Genomic DNA, 13,674 nt, shown 5'->3' with positions numbered 1-13,674 from the left:
TAATAGAATTTGAAGCCAGAGTAGATATCTAAGTGTTCAGGAATAGTTAACAATATTTACATGTTCCAAAATATGATGTGCTAATAAATACTAATTCTGAAAGCAAGTGCTACAGATCACTTAACCTATACCACAGCAACTCCTTAGAAGTTGGGTTTTGGGTTTTTTTTGACATTTGGTACAATAGTATACTTCAGTTTCCTAGCACACTTCATGACCATGGGTCAGCAGCTTTTAAGATACTATGTAGTACAGTATACTTGGTTATTTTATGCTTTACAAGTTAACTTTTTGTAAGACACTTTCCACCATGTTTTCCTCAGAGCTCAGAAGAGCCCACTGGTGTAAATCAGACTGAATTTTGATGCAGTGTGTTTAGAGAAGTATATGAAAATGTCAGTTGAAGTACTGGCAAGTAGATAATATTGGAAAAGCAGACAGAAGCTATTCAATTAAAGAAGTAGGAGAGAGCAACAACAATACAGAGAGCAGATAGAAAAATATCTACACAAATTAGATCCCAGGAAAGCCTTGCATGTAGTGAGCTCTGGCACCCATAGGGCAGGGTGCCTGTGCAGCACATCAGCTATGTTATAACCACGGAGGGGGCTGCACCTGCACTGTCCCTATAACCAGAAGTCCTCATGATGTTGGTACAGAGGCCAGCCAAGCCAGACATGACTCAGGAGAGGCACTGTTCTTCCTTACAGCCCTGTGCATGAACACAGATTCCCAACTAAGAAATGGGATTTCTGAGGGCTGTGGAACCAGGGATATGTTTATACCGTAAGTAGTAGACTTGGGCTAAGGTATATAGCAGCCTGTTGTGTAGACATCCCATCTCAGGAGCTCATTAGCATCCATGAATCTAAGCCAAAAGCATCATAAACCTTTTCCCTTTTATGCTTTTATCATACAATCTTATTGACTCATTTACATGTGTTTTGGAGTATCTGTGGGTTTGTTTGGTTTTTTTATCCAGGTTATCCCATCTCCTCCTCGCTGGTCAGACTAATTGAGAGATGACTGTATTTACCATTTCACCGGATCTGAGAAAACATACCTTGTGAGCAACTTTGATTTGTTTATAAGCTACTCCCCTAACTCTGCTGAGATTGTAAGTTCTTGGCTAATTGCTGTCATGTCCATGAAATGGGAGAAACCCAAGTTTGAAATACATGGAAACAATTAGGGCAGGGAAAAAAAAAAAAGAAAAAAAAAGGCTTCCCCCATAAACAGATGTCCATGCCAAGATACCCTACCTAGAGCAACTGGCACGTGGTATGTTTGCAGATGGATCCACAGTAGGATCTAGCCATTTATATTTAGCATGCAGTGTTATTTGTTTTAGCTAGCCAGCCAGCAATAGGCGGGAGTTGGAAGCGGAACCCATCATTTTTGCACAGAAGTGCACCAGTGTCAACACCCCTCTCATACCAATCACATACCTTAACCCTTAATTATTACAAATGTAGCAGTTATTACAAGAATATCCCCCTTTTTCCTTCACAACTAGACACAAGGAAAGCTGTCTTAGAAAAGCATAGGTAATATAATTTGTAATGTGCTATCCTGTTACATACTACTAATTGTTTAACATTTTGTTCACATGTGGAAAAATAAAAAAAAATACAGTAGTGTTACAGCCCGTTTCATTATGTTGATAATTTCCACCGCACACATTTACTGTTAACTATGGTTAACATGCATGAAGTAATTCAGCAGTCTGAAGGCCAGGAGGGATCATTTGTGCATCTAGTCAGATCCTCCTCAATAAGCTGTGCCACAGAATTTCCCCGTTAGTCCACTATCTGTACTCATGCCTTCTTACCTAGCTAAAATATCAAATCCTGACTTGAAGCCTACAAGTGATGAGAAAAATCTATCCCTTCCCCAGATAAGCTGTTCAAAGATCAAAGTTAGTCACTGTAGTTTCTATTTTCTATCCATCTGAACACCCCAATTACAAAATCAGAATTGTCTTTGGACCAGACATAATTGTAAAATCATACAGTACTCCTGAAGCAAAAAGCTATTATTTTTTTATAAGAAGAAAAATCACTTGAAGAGAATGAGAGCACTGAAATGTCAAACAGACTTGGTCTTTGGGCTTACATCCAAAAGGAATGGCTACATTTCCATGGCCCACAAAGCACAGCTACATGATCATATTGACCTTTTTTGCCCTAAAATAACCTACAAGTTTACAATCTGTCACCTTGGAATTGTTACTTTAACAAAAGTGCTATTTGATGTCAGAACAGGTACAAGTGTTCGATCCCTGCCAGTTTGCATATGACAGCCTTAAGATTAAGATTTCGTTCTTATAGAAAGACGTTCCAAACACTAATGATCTCCAAGGTATTTTTGTCTTTATAAGACCAAAAGTTAAAATATATTTTCCTGTAGAAGGGTGGTAATTGAAGCAACCATTATGATGGAAAAAACTAAAAGTCTAGTCAGTTATTTATGTATTTGGATGCAGAGTTCATCTTCACATCCTGCTGAACAAGCACCTCTGCAATCTCTATATGAAAATGAAAAGGCTACTTCAAAACATTTTGAAATTTCTGAGTTATTGCAAATGCCATAATCCAGCAATCAATAATGGAAACAACTTCAAGGAGTGCACATTTTGTTAATATCAAATTATCTTTTTCCAAGCATCGTTATTCAAATGTCATTAATTTTATGACCAAAAGTAAATGCACGGGCTTATTTTTGTAAGTCATAGTATCTCCAAAGTAGATGGATTCTATTGGACTCCTCTTTTGCTGTAGGCCAGATTCTCTAGGTCATGCTAGACATACCAAGTATTCACTAGTGCACATACTACCTCTGAAGTTATTTCTGAGACATTTCAGAGTATCTTACACTGCAGTTGCTCTATTAGCTCGGTGTTACATCTCCAAGCATAGGCAGGGTAGACAAATGACCAGTTATTCACGCTTGAGTATCATCAGGAAAAAAAAGTTGTTCTTTTCCATTTCTGGAGCTTCAGATGATAAAGTTTTTCTCTATAGAAATGGAAGCAGTAGTAGCTCAGTGAGTATCTCATAAGGGATGAAGATTCAAATACATAATCATATTCTGATTTTATAGCTTTCTTCAAACTTGCTTTGTGAAGTTTAAAGGACTGTGATGGCTTGTGAATAAATACAGGTAAATAAATAGCTTTTATCATTAGAATTTAAGTCTTCTTTCTAAAGCAAGCTGAAACCATATAATTATTTTTTTTAAGGGGGGGGGGGGGGGGGCGGGGCTTGGGAAGGATGTCTCAATTGTAAAGAGAAGAACAAGGAACTGAAGAATACCAGGAGGATGAACAGCAAGCAGTAGTCTTAAAAATATTCCTGGAATGAATATCATTCTAGTGACTGGATTGCTGCCAAGAGTTTTTATTCTGTGTTTTAAAAAATGCATAGACTAGGAGAGTCATAAAAGAATGTTTTGTCTCTGGAATATGCTGGAACAAAAGCCAGATATGATTAGACTTTGACATGGACATTCATCATGTCCCAAGCTGAATCAGTTATTAATTCTGAAAGTATTAAATACGGAATGAGTTGAGTGTCTTACAAGTCTACAATATTACTCAGTTATAACTAAAACGTTAGACTGACTTCTCAGAAACATCCTCCTGTATATTAAGTTGTGTGCACTCAACCAAACAGCACCCCCAGTTCTAGTCTTACAGAAACAAGCTCCATGGGGACCTCTACCACTTTGCCTGACAAGTTGAAGCTGAAGTGCCAGGATTATTTTCATGGGCATGTAAGGAACTTCCACACACAAAGTGCAAAACCCAGATAAAATTAATAAAAGCTTCTCTTTTTGGAAGCTTGCAATGTACCAGCTCCTGCCTCCTGGCCAAACTGACATCTTCCTCTGAAGACTGGTGTAGTTAGATGGCTGGAACATCACCGCAAGGGTTCCACACATCATCACAAGGGTTTAACATATCCCCCACATTTCCTTTCTGGGATCTCCATGATAAAGTTTCTCCTCTCTAGTCCTTCAGACCACCTTTGAGGGCACAAATGCAATTATTTCTGCTATTTAGTTACACTATTCAGCACATCCCTTCAGGAAGTCAGTAGCTCACATGTACTGACTCATGTAGATACTAGCATTGTTATATTTAACAGCACTTTGAAACTTGCCAATATTTATCATAATAGTAGCATAAGCAGCGGTGTTATTAAATTCTGAATTTTAGCATGAAGCCACTTCCATAAATTCTGTATTTAAGTGTTATTTCAGTTTTCATTGTAATGTTTGTGCCATATTAAAGAGAAAAGCAGAACACTTCTCCAGCTGTTCATTAGCACTACTGCTTATCACTAGGAGCTTCTTGGGAGGAGAAAGGTTACAGCTATAGCTCACAGAGGTACAAGAATTTTTAAGCTTATTTATCATCCTAATATAAGCCTTCGGTATTTTTTTTCTCCTAAGTGGAAAAAAAAAAATAATCCTTACATTCAGGAGGAAAGCATACCTTTACAGGCTAAAAAAAAAAAAAGTTAAATGTGGATTCATGCACTCTGGTTTTCAACATAGTGCATATCCCACATAATGTTCCTAGACAGACAGCTTTCTGTTTTCTTAAACTCCTAACATAGGTTGTCTTCAAAAACAGAAGAAAAAAAAAACCACAAATCAAGTTGGGTCTTAAGAGCTGACCAAGAGGGTCTGTTAGGCTTTCTTGGAATGCTGTTCTCCATTTTCTAATCAAATTTGTTAAGTGGTGGCAATATCAGTAATAACAAATGTTAATATTAGCGATGAGCAAAGTGACCGATGGAACCCATTGCACTTGCGCTACAGAAGCAGAGAAGGGACAGTCCTTGTGCAGAAGAACTTCCACTCTGAAAGTCCTTGTGCAGAAGAACTTCCACTCTGAAGCCATAAATAGGCAAAGGGATTGCAAAGCATGTAAAACATCAAAAGAAAAAAAAAGTACTGAGAAAGTGTCCAAGCACCAGCCCAGGGTCAGTCCACCATGCTATGGACATCCCAGGATCTGACTTCATTTTTAAGGAGTCCTGCTTTGATGACAGTACGAGGCCTCCTGTATTGCTTCATATTCCTTACTTGTAGGGAAATCTCCACACTAAAGTATCCTCCTTGCTCACACCCCCACCCCCACCCTTAGTCCTGCCAGAGGTATTTTCTCAGAGTGGGAAAAACCATACATATTAACACTGCCTCAGACTCTGTTACCAGAGGAAAGTGCCTTTTGAACCATGAATTCCTGATACTGAAGATCATCCATTGGAAAAAGCCTTCAGCTTTACCTCTGACATTCAAAGCTTTTGTTTATTTCAGTAAGCATGCATGTAATTTTTAGCTCACATATATAGAAGACAAATGTTTTTTTTATGCCTACCCAATGTAATGAAGAAGATGGGAGAAGATAAAAGGGCATTTGTGCTGGTCTGTGTTAAACTGAGCTGTGTGGTTCTGATATTTCCTCTCAGTTTTAGTATCATGATAGTAATAACATAGCTGGAGTCTAAATATTTCTCCTGTCTTCAGTTTTAGGCTGTGGCTGTGCACAATCTACAGCATTTTAGCTGCAGTGATATTCAAAACCAGTTTGACTAAATACTTGCCAGGTCTGTGCATGGATCCTCGTTTGTATGGTCAGAAGCTTGTTTTATTTAACCCAGTAGATACCAGATCTGTTCGGCACAGGGGATGCTACACACGAAGAGGATTCTTACAGAATTTCTGCATCAGCTTTAGTCTATTAAGATCAAAATATGCTGAAAAAAGTCACCCTCAAGACAGATACAAGCAAGTACATACAAATAAAAAAACACTCTAACCAAACTACATTAAAAATCACTCTTTATCAAACCAGTGCGAGTTTGCTTCTAGACAAGGCCTACAAAAATTGGCTACGCTGTTTTAAACTACTTTTTAATACTTTTGGGCAAGCAGCTTATACATCCACTGTGTGGCTAATATTAATGGCAGAGCTGTAAATCCCTCGCAAGGGACTTTGTGGAAATGCTGATATATCCATTACCACCACAGGCAAGTGCTGCCAGGCTCTTCTGTAATTACAGCTTCTTCAAAGGATAAGTACATCATTTGGTCAGCAGAGAGAAGCAGCAAAAGCCAACACAAGAGTAGACTGGCCAATTTGTCAGAAGTCCTGGTGCCAAGGGCAGGAGTATGTTGGCATCCAGACATCCTCACCCAGGTCCCACAGCAGCAGAGAAGAGAAACTACCCCTTCCTACCCCCTCCCACCACTCTTCTGCTCCTCTTCCTAATTTGTTACACCCACTTGTTCTTTTGCAACCCATGTTTCCCCAACACCCATCAACACATCAGTCATGCCTTCCCTCTATATAGCATTTCCATCTGTAACTCTCAAAGCATTCTGTAAAAGGCAATAAACAAGCTGCTTCCTCCGCCCAAGGTCACCTAGAAGGTCGGTGCTGAGCCCAGCAATTGAACCCAACCTCTCAAGACCTGCACCAAGGATGGGACATGCTGTACCACTCACAGCCACCTGCTAGGGAACACCACAGACCGAGTTAGTATCTGAGCTCTTACAGGGTGCTTGACACTACTCCTAATCAAGTAAAAATAATGAAAACTATTTTCTGTCCATTTGAGGCATTTGCAAATTACCATTCACTGTCATATCTAAGTGCCAAACACTATCAGACATACTGACAGGCTTTGAAGGCTTCCAAGATGAGGCGGCATTAACACAAGCCTCCCTCACTACAGTACTACAAGAATTATACAGTGGATACCTAAGCCTTCGACCCTTTAAGTGCAACAATGATTCCTTGCAATCAGTAATAACAGAGCCTTGCGTGGAGCAATACAGCTGTGAAAGGGTCATTCAGCTCAGCACCAACGCATCCTTGCACAATCATCCAACAAAGGCGCAACAGAAGGATGCTGTGCTCATGTCCTGCAATCAAGGGCTGTGGGTGGTACCACACAACATCCCCAGGAGTAGGTGGCTATTCCTGAATAAGTGTCTGACTTGCTACTGACATGAAGTTCAGCTGGATCTTGGTTGTGATGAAGGCAGTATTACAGACCTGCTAAAAACTTTGTGTTACTGGCCTGTCTACCTCTAGTCTTGTTTCTGCATTGCAAATAACGAAGGAAGAAAAGATACCTGACTCACATGCATGGAGAAACCACCTCACACACCCCTGCCCCAGAGTACCAGGATTAATCAAAATGCATAAAGTCTCTAACTTTGCAGGCAGATATCAAGGGACGATCAGTATCAGATGATGGGAACTTGGGACCCACAATGGCTGTGCACATCCCTGCTGTATGATAGCATCTGAAAGAAACTTGCATTTGCGTGTGGCCAGGGAGAATCCTTTCTTCAAAGAGGCTTTAGTGTGAAAGAAAAATCCACATTTTACCATCTTGACTCTTACTCAGATCCTGAATCCATGTTCACATAGTACTGAGCCTTCAGAGGATTCAAGGGGCTTTGACTCATTTTGAGCACACAACACTTGGTTTCAAGCAAGACTTTGAATATTTTTCACTCTCAGACATAACCAGCTACTGTTGGAAGAGAACTACTTGGGACCAGAATACAACAGTAAGAAGCACTATTTTAGTTTCTGATCACAATAAAGTTAGCAAAACTGAGGTTATTAGGGTGACGCCTTTGTAGTTTTTACTGAGTTGTTAGCTGAATAAATGCAATGGTTCCTTGCTCAAAGAGTACAGGATTCTTTAGAAGATTTTTGCCTTCACTTGCTTGCTAACAGAATTGTCTCACAAACTAGACATTGTTGGTTATTACATATTTAGCCCTGTGACTGGTGTGGAGATAAGTCACTATATATCAGAAAGGCTTCTTGATGAAAGCTGGACATGTGTATGATAGAAGTTAAATGTAAGCAAATATTTTTCAAAGTATACTTCTTTTCACCAAACTGAAATAATTTTAAGACCTGTTCTATATCTTAAGGGGAAATCTCACCGACACTTTATTACCAGAGCCACAAAGGGAGATATTATGCTTCGTGAAAGATTTCATTATTTGTTTCATTTATTCAGAGTAAAAGCTAAACCCCAAAAATGCGCATTCTCCAAGAAAAATACTTGCAAAATATTCCATGAGATTGTGCCATTTGCATTTTGACTTAAGGTTCAGTACAGGCAGCTGAAATTTAACCACTTAATTTGTAAAGGTCCAAAAGAAACATTTAGACATTGCTAGAATATTTCTTCTTCTGTCACAAAAAGGAATATACAAATGAGTGAAACTTGCCTAGTCAGCTTGTTTTCAGAAATTCCTCAGTTTGACAGAATTGCATTTTATAGGGGGGGGGAAATAATCCAAAAATTCGACTACTCGTTGCTTTCCCCCCCAACAGTATCTGATCAGCCATGCTGCTCGACTACATCTGCAACGTTTCTAATTCTCTTTCCATTTCAAAGACATGAACAGAATTGCCTTTCCATCAGTGTTGGCAGCAACACATAGGTCTAAAAAGCATAAACCTGTGACCCTACTACAACATGCAGTTGCTTAAAAACATGCAGAGTAGGTGAGAAACATCACCAGAACAGTGTAGTTATATAGCTACAGTCTTCTGGACAAGTTACAGAGTACAGGATGAAAGGTAGTGCATCAGCACAGTCTTTCCCACCTGATACAGATTTTAATTTAAAATAAAGAAAAGGGGGTTTGGAATTGTTTGTTTTGTTTTTTTGGGGGGGTGTTGTTGGTTGTTTTTTTTTTTTTTCATTTAATCTAGAGCACCATCTTTCAATTCAGACACAGTCAAACATATTTTAAGAATCAGAATATCTAATGAAGTTAAATGGAACAATGAATTTCTGCTCAGCCCTTAGTGGACACCTCTGTCTAAGATCAGAGTCGCTATTTGTGCTACTTAACATTTCAGTCAAATTAAGTAAGGATTGAACAGAATGGCACACGGTGCAACACTACCAAAAAATGCTCTTGGGACTGTGCTTAAGTCCCAGCTGCTCCAATACTCTTTTTGGTCCCTTTCATTTTCTACCTGCGAACTTGGACCAGGAGATGGTGGCCTTCTGGGTTTTAGAAACTAAAAGGAAAACACGTCCATGTTGGGCAGCTTAATTGATTCTGCTCGTGACTATTCCTGAAGACTACTCACAAGCTTCAGTTTGTCAATGTTTTGACAGAGCAGAGCAGTCTGGGTAAGTTATTCCTCATGATCCGCGAGCTGACCTGCTGTTTGCTGCTGGGTGTCAGTCTATCAATGAAGCCTCACACAGGCTGGAGCAGAGCTTTGTTATGGATCACTTCTCTCCCTATGCACCACCACAACACCCAGACTCAGAATTAAACGCATCTGCTAGCACTCCACCGGCTGCGCATCTATGGAATGAAGGCTGATGCTTTAAGTGAGGGGTCACCAGATGGCTATTTCTTACTGGCAAACTAGCTTAGCTCGACCTTCAGAGAGTACTGTTGTATCCTACACAGCATGGCATCGCTGAGCTCCAAGGCAGAGCGTAAGATGCATTATTAGGTCAAACACTTACTTGGCTGAAGACCATTGTGGAGCTATTTATTATGGCCAATTGGGACAGATTGCACTGGGGATGTACTGTAATAAGCACATTAATGCTAAGTGTCACATGCCAAGATCTGACAAAGAGGGGTGAAGAACATCAGTTAGTACTTCACTCATCTGTTTTTCCTGGGTAACTGCACAAGAGGCTTAGAGAGCTTCTGCCCATACTACATCTAACCTGCTGGAAATCAGAAACCTCCATTTCCCAGACTGAAATACTGGCCAAATCCACCCAATCTGATTCAGTTGCAGTCAGAAAAAAAATCCTGACTGAACTACATAGGGTTAAGCACTGGCCAAAATATTAACAGAAGCAGGAGGCTTGGGTGCTTTGAAACTCTGTTCAACATATGTCTGAAGGATTTTTGGGACTGCACAAAACTGTAGTAAAGGAAAAGATTGGCAAGGCAGATGTTCGTTGTTTACTGACCCCTGATGAAACCTGCCCTTTCCTTTACCCATTTGAGATGTTCAATAGATACGTTGGTGCTGATTTTTAAACCATGTGCTGCCAAAAATCTGGTGTATTTCTACATCCCTGAGAGTTTGAAAACAAGAAGTACACTAGACTAGTGTGAAAACACACTTCCTTATGGCAGGTTTATAAGCTGATCACTGGAAATGAATTTCTTGCAAAGTAACATGTTGAAAACCATGACAGGCTCATTGACAACAAGCAAAGCCCTCACATTTCTATCTCAGGAAGAGGGTCAGTTTGCAGAGCAGGCACCAAACGATTGTTTATTGGAGCTTTTGCAGAAAAAAAAAGAAATTTTGCCTTCCGGGTATTTATGTGGAAAAAGCTGATACTGTCGCAAACACAAATAACACAAAAACAGGACTGTGAGAACTCCCAACTACACTCAAGCTTTCCTTTCCACGCCATTTTTCTATATGGCTAACATGGCAATGTTAGAGCCCCAGCCAATGTTGTAACACTTCCATCATTGGAAGAGGCCAGCATTTTCCTTTACTTGATTTTTTTTCCCCCACCTGTCAAGCATGTTTTGTCCAAGAATACTTCCCAAGCAGCTGAAAAGATGGAGGTGGAGACATGACAAACACAGAATAATGAAGATATTTCCTTGAGTAGCTTCTTAGAATTGCTGGAGCAGCAGCTAGCAATAATCCTAGGGACTTTCATTCATAGGAAGCCAACACCATGGCGGTCCCAGATGGAGTAACACAGGCACTATTTCTGTCACATATTCACCCCCTGCTTCTACAGTCACACTTATCTTACCTTCCACTTAAATTTCCAGATATGTGACTGGACAAAAATAACCCCCACACAAGTAGTGTAGCAAAGCTATTGTAAATGGGGCACAACCGAAGATCTAAAACCTTACAGAGCCAAGTTGTATTAAGTAGCATCCTGGCATCCCAATAGTGAAGCCACCAGTATCCCACACACCGTGGGACCAATCTATTCATCCAAGTACACATATGAACAACTCTTCTCTTGTGCTACAGGATGTGCAAGATTCTCAGTTTCAGTGTCTATAGCATACCAAGCTTCAGAAGGAACCACCAATACTGTTAAACATGACACTGTTCAATTTTAAGCTGTGCATGGTGCAGAGAGATTAGCTTGCTTCAATAACACTAACTTGATTAAATGAACTATGATTCCATACATTATGGAACAGCAAAAATTGATGAAGAGTGGCTTTTGAGATCTAGATTGGTTTATTTTACTACCAACAAACTCTTCAGCTGGCAAAGCTGCCTCTTTTCCAGACAGCTGAATGGCCAGCACAAGACCAGGCTGAAAACAAGGGCTGCACCCAAGGAGCATGCAGCAGAGGTCCTGCACTCCGAGGCCACTCCTACTCCTAAATCCCTGCTCATCCTCAGGTGGTTCATTTTCCTTTCTTGGCAAGAAGGGAAAGCAAGACAGGCTGCAAAGCAAGTTGTTAAGTAGAGTCATGAGAAAATACAGGGAAAGGGTGCATGGACTACTGAAAAGAGTAGGGGAAATGTGGTAGCTGGACTCCCTGGAGTGAGCTGACAAAACGATAGGGTGAGGAAAAAAAGCAAGAGTTCAGACAGCACAGTTTGTCAGCTGCCATCACTGTTAATACATCATCCAGTCTTCACAAAAAGCTAAGTTGATGGCCTTTGCCATATTCTTAACTGAATACACAGGCCATTAATAATCCATGTTCAATAATGTGAACTATTGCAGACCCATAAAATGGTACTAAAGTGCATTGAGCTGACACAGAAGAGAGACACTAAGGAAAGCCTTAACATGTAACAGAGCTGAGGAAATTCTGCACAGCAGAGATAATTTTGCATACCAGAAATAAATATTCCTTCAACAAGGGTTGCTACTCATTTCCATTAGCAAACTCTAAACCTGCCTCTTCCTGAACACCGGAGAGAAACAGGGCTTTAATAAGAATCAATAATCCCAATTTCAAGTCATAGGATGGAGTCACTCTTCTTCAAGAACAAATCCTTCCTTTGCCCAGGATGGCCCATTTCCTCCAGGATCACAACCTCCAGCAAGTTTCCCTTTCCACAGAGGCACACTAACAAAGGCAGGTTGCAGGCACCCTAAGATCCTGAGCACAGACCTGAGAGACCACCAAGTGCCTTAGGCAAGTCTGGCACAAGAATGGTTGTCACAGGCAAGGACCCCACACAAGGCAGCAGATTCACATCACAACACCAAAAAGACACCTAAATAATATAGGACAGATTAAATTAAAGCATCTATACCAACAATAACATCTCTAGTAGTCCCATCTCAAACATAGCAAGCACAACTCCCAGCAGAAAACAGCTTTGGACAACAGCAAGGAACACTGGGGATCCCTTTCCCCATTCCAGTCTCAATGGTTCACCCTTCGTGCAGGCAGGGGAGCTGCCTGGTTTTTGCTGGGTTAGTGGGCAGCCACAACATCCAGCCCAGTGCTGTCACATGCAGGAAGCTTAATTGTAATCACAGAAGTGAAGCGTACCGATGAATGTACCTTGGGATCTGCCATTTGGCTCACACTCTTTCTTGCACTTTCTATTTTACAGGTAAAGCTAATAAGTACAAAATTAAACACTTGAGAAACAAACAGATCACTAACAAAGTCCACACCAGATTTGTTGGAGAACGACATAAGCAAGTCTGGGGAATATTCCCTATTCTCTCATATCATCTTTCCCTCTCTTCAAGAGATATGAAGGACACAAGCTACTAAACACCTTAAGCTGTTGTTTTCATTTTATTAATGTATTCCTACTGCCATTTTCAGCTCCTAGTCAATGTCTTTGATAGCTGACACATTGTTTTTATCACATCTTATTTTGCTGAAGGCATTTTCCAACTCCCTTAAGTTTTTCCTTTCCCAACTCCAGTGCACACCTTTGTGCTAATATTAATTTAAATGACCTTTTTTTTTCCCCTAGACCTGCTTTTTAAATTTAATGAGATCCCAGGATTATACCTGTACTTACCAACACCCACAGGGGTACAGTCCCCGCTAGACAGATTATAAAGGCTGAAGTAACTAAGGAATCTCACAGAGGAAAGAAGTCTTACAGGAAGCATAAGACTGTACGGATGCCACACTCCTGCCTCCTCCCTGGTAAGGCCCATCATGTTCTAGCTCCCTGCTTATATTTTGTTTCTCTGGCACATCTAGGGGTGGAGAGAAAGGGGAAGTTACTGAGCTTGAATCCTAACCCAGCAAACACCCCTTTTTTTCTAAAATTACTCATTTGCAGCACATTCATAGCAAGCAACAGCACAAATATACACAAAATATAGTAGTGAGAATGGGATTATTAAGAAGCAAGTATGAGTTCTGTGGAACGAGGATAGAATGATACAAATATGTTATTAGACTTATTTTTTAAATGAAACTTATCTTTTTTGAGGGAGGGGGGCACATTCAACACTTTTGACTTTTTTTTTTCCATGGAGGGCAGGAAGATATTTGAGAAGGGTCTTTCAAGCCCATTCCCCTTTCCCCACTCTCCATGGTAGCAGTTAACATTAGAATCACTCCCCAAAACCCAGAAAGTCATACATTCCTGAAAGTTCAGTCCCCTTCCCACTGGAAACCAGGGACCCCACACCCACCTTCTATTCCAGCTTC

At 40.4% G+C, this 13,674-nt stretch overlaps 1 protein-coding gene across 1 annotated transcript in view; it reads right to left on the bottom strand.

The window, feature by feature from the left end:
* Positions 1-13,674, bottom strand: part of LOC308071767 (FRAS1-related extracellular matrix protein 1-like) — a 172,272-nt gene that overhangs the window by 123,621 nt on the left and 34,977 nt on the right. Inside the window, 1 exon segment of the mRNA XM_080407695.1 lies at positions 1-13,674. This exon segment is cut by the window's left edge and continues 33,176 nt beyond it; it is cut by the window's right edge and continues 34,977 nt beyond it. The gene's annotated coding sequence lies outside the window, so the exon portion shown is untranslated.

This window comes from Falco punctatus (genome assembly GCF_963210335.1).
Source record: "Falco punctatus genome assembly, chromosome: 11".
Classification (NCBI taxonomy): domain Eukaryota; kingdom Metazoa; phylum Chordata; class Aves; order Falconiformes; family Falconidae; genus Falco; species Falco punctatus.
This window is presented reverse-complemented; position numbering and strand designations above follow the sequence as displayed.